The sequence below is a fragment of the Phyllobates terribilis genome, unplaced genomic scaffold (assembly GCF_046119375.1).
Source record: "Phyllobates terribilis strain yellow unplaced genomic scaffold, ASM4611937v1 Scaffold_587__1_contigs__length_1013667, whole genome shotgun sequence".
NCBI lineage: Eukaryota > Metazoa > Chordata > Amphibia > Anura > Dendrobatidae > Phyllobates > Phyllobates terribilis.
Window position 1 is genome coordinate 969,198 of NW_027363347.1, and position 4,045 is coordinate 973,242.

At 43.8% G+C, this 4,045-nt stretch overlaps 1 non-coding gene across 1 annotated transcript; it reads right to left on the bottom strand.

Annotated features, from left to right (window-relative positions):
• Positions 1–2,435: 2,435 nt before the first annotated feature.
• On the bottom strand, positions 2,436–2,625 carry LOC141233417 (U2 spliceosomal RNA). The gene has a single exon (XR_012299517.1). It is a non-coding gene; the product is annotated as a U2 spliceosomal RNA (small nuclear RNA).
• Between the last annotated feature and the right edge of the window lie 1,420 nt (positions 2,626–4,045).

The window sequence follows — 4,045 nt, forward strand, 5'->3', positions numbered from 1 at the left end:
TCTGTGCTGGCATCAGCAGGGGTATCTGGATGGACATCTGGATTCGTACCAACAGCTCCAGATTTTCGCCTCTTTTTTGGTTCCCTCTCATTTCCGCTCTGAGAAGGTGCCATCTCCCCACCAGGTGAAACCTGGACCCCTGCAGGAGTAGGCAAAGGCGTGACCTCGGCTACAGAGGCCGGGTTTTTCCGCAAAGGTACCGACAGAGCATCGACTGAGTCAGACTGTTTTTGACCTTTAGTAATGTCCACAAAGCTTTTTCTGGGGTCACCCGGGCTGACCCTGCTGGCATCAGCAGGAACTCCTGCGGAACTAGCCGCAGGCGCCCGAGAGCCACCACGAGACCTTGTCCGCATCGGACAATTACTGAACAGGTGAGTAGACATTCCGCACCCACTGCAGGTCTTACTGTTCTTACAGTCCTTTGAGGCATGACCCCATTGTCCACAGTTGTGGCACTGACTCATCCGCTCGTTCTTACAATCGCTCTGTATGTGACCAAGGTCACCACACCTACGACACCTGAATGGTTGTCCATCATAGAAGAGGTAGCCATGGTCTCTTCCCAGCACCACTGTGGAGGGGGGGTGCATAAGGCCTTCTACACCCCCAGGGTCAAGTCTGAAGCGTACCATAAAGCGTCGTTTCCCATTCCAGAAACCACTCCGACCTTTGACGTTCCCCGTAAATCTGACAGATGTACAATATCTGCTCAGAAAAAGCTCAATATCATCTGTGGACACATGGGGGTTAAACATGTATACCACAAGGGGAACGTCAACTCCGCCATAGAGACCCGTAAAAATCACTCCGTCCAACAGCTTGCTGTTACGGTGGCCCTTAACGCATTCGTAAAAGTGCTGGCAGGCAACCTTGGTCGAGAACGTGAGAATATATGTACTCTGCCCCTTCTCCTGCAGGCAGTAAACATCATGATCTTTCACGTTCAACAGATCTCTCAAAATCTGTACATAGAACTCACGGGGGTTGTCATATCCGACGTGGTTTGCTGGAACCTCGATACGCACCGAGTTCCTGATCTGGCCGGAGCCAGTGGAAAATTGAAATGAACAAGGCATCTCACCAAAGTGGCAAAGGCTTACCGTCAATACGGGCTCGGCCTTTCGCCTGGGGATCGCAACTTGTTGCCCGGGGACAAAGCCAGCTCCCTAATAGCAGCAGGGGGGTGAAGTCCCACCAAAAGGTGAGACGATCCCCCCAGGCCAAGGAGCCGGGTACCCCGGGCACCTCTCAGCCAAGACCAAGGCAGCAACCGTTAGATCACTGCACCTGATCTCAGCCAAAAGGCCGAGAAGCGATAACCAGAATTGGTTTCAAACTACGGAGCCACCCAAGGATCCTGAAAAGTCCATTTGTGGAGATGAGCTCCTGGACTCCCGTTAAGAAGACATGTTGTCAACCTCTAGATCCCTTACATGCCTGCACTTTTCGGCTTGCTGCTGCTGCAATCCACGCGTTTTAGATCTGCATAACTCCACCTCTTTAAACACAGCACCTTCACCCCCTGCTGTTCCCACCCGCCTCAACACCGTTGGAAGGGAGGAGAACCAATTAAGGCGGGGGGTGGGGTGGAACGAGCAGCTGTCTACCCTTAGCAGGAGGGCTCCTGATTACATACCTCTCCTGCTGCTGCTGCTGCTGGCTGTCCAGCAGCAGACTGAAGGTGGCTGCTGCTGTGCACAGGTATATAAAGGCTCAGAGCCTATTATGACACGCGCAGCCAGCGTTCCATTGCCACATTCCATCTACTGCAGGCAGGATACCTGGCTGGCTGAATGTCGCTGAGAAGCTCACAGAGACCGCCATAAGCAACAGTTTAACAGAATGCCACAGGCTAATCAACCAAACTTTTTGGGTTGGGTTCTCTTTTATAGTCTGCAGGCAATAAATGAAAGAAGTCAGTGTTCCAGCAGAAGGAGACAACGTTTCAGAAAAGGCATTGTAGCAAACCAAAAAAGAAATTTTAAGCGCAGCAGAGTAACCAGCGCACATACCTGTTAGCTCAGGTGAGTTTAAAAGGCTGCTGTTGATAACAAGGGCATTTGCTAAATAGATGGTGTGTGTGCAACAATATACTGAAAGGTCAATTATATTGTGCAGCTTATCTCACCACCTGTAGTTATTTAGGTGAAAGCTCCAAAATGCTTGCCTAATATGTCTGTTTATCCAAAAGGAAGTAAAAAGGGAGAGCTAGAAAGATAGCATTGCATCACATTACATGGCAATGCAATGCACAGTTGCTGAAGTTGAGCCAAAATGAGCTTGTAATCTGGCTTCTGCAACTTTGAACATGAAAAATCCAATGAGGAGAAGAAAAGCAAAGCCAAAGTGTCCATCCCAAAATCCGACAAACAAGCAAAATGAACAAAAAACATTGAATTCAATTCTTTCTGATTTTAGAAACTGCATTAAAGAAGGGGTGCACCGGTCCTGGAGATACTGCAATACCAGGTCAATGCGTGGAGTGGACAGAGCAAGCTCTTTTTCCATCTCCCTGTTCTAAAAATCCATTTAATATATGGTCCCCAGATAGGGGACGTATCAGATATTAAACTGATAAGAACAGATTTTTTTTTTTAATTTGGCTATCCCCTGCAGAGGGATAAAACCGTTTATTAAAACTTTAACAAATTACAAGCATAATTACACAAATACCAAACGTTAAAAGACAAATGAAATTTACAAAACAAAAAAATACAAAGATTTTAAATAATTAGGTTCCATTGGTCAACAAGCCATTTTTTGGAAATATGTACATTCTTCTTTTTGTCAATTAAATAATAAGTATACATTTCACATAAACATAAACTTAAAACATCATTCACTGATAAAACATCTTGTTTAAAAATAGCAATGTTGCGCGCTTTCCAGAGAGATGACTTGGCGCAGTTCACTGTCTTCCAAGCCATTGTGTACTGGTCCATTGTGGGGCATTCCATAAGTCCGTATAGCACAGTTTTATATGTAAAGTCCTTGAGGTCTGCCACCCTTTCCAGTAGGGGGAGCAGTCTTCTCCAGAAATCCTTTGCAAAATTACATGTCCATAATAGATGTTCCACCGTTTCCTCGTCTTGGCATCCGGCTCTTGGGCAGATGGCAGACCTCACAAATCCTCTTCTGTATTGGAATGCCCGGCAAGGAAGACAGCGGTGCATGCAACTCCAAGCCAGATCTCTCTGTTCATTAAAAAGATAAAAAACGTTAATCATTTTCCAGATAGACATAGATTTGTCATCATCATATCTGTCAACATTACATATTTCCTCACTTTTACGTATTTCTTTAATTAGTTTCTTACTATTTCTTAATTCCTCTATTTTCTTAGTCCCTAAATTAAAATCGGACACTATTTTCCTTAAAATCTCATAATGCGTCGACAAATTGAAAGCATGGGGCACAGATATATTAACTTCATACCATCCAAACTTTCTCATAAAAAATCCTGTATTAAAACGCATAAAAAAGGACCAATAGTGATTCTTAAAAAGGGCATTAAAACAGTAAACGAACAGATGGATTAAAAGAAACCTATTAAAATCTGGAAAATCTTTACCACCTTTTACTTTTGATTTCATCACGATTTCTCTTTTCAGCTTTTCCATTTTTGAGTTCCAAAAGAAGGTAAAACAGGTTTTGGTTATCTTTTTTAAAACATTAACAGGCGGGGGGAAAACCATGCTAAGATACAATAAAAGAGGTAAAATCACCATCTTTAAAACCAATACTTTACCCTCCATTGTAAGTCTCCTCATGTTCCACATACATATTTTCGTATTTACTTTCTGTGTAACTGTTTCCCAACTATTATAACCATCATTATTTTCAGTGAATGATATACCTAAAATGGAAATGGATTCGGAGACATTAATTGGTACATCACGTAAAATCATCCCCCCAACACTTAAAATGTTACACTTATTAAAATTGATTTTAAAACCAGAAGCTAGACAAAAGGATTGCAATTGATGGAGAGTGGCCGTAAGTGATGGTGCATCTGTACACAAGACCGCCACGTCATCCATGT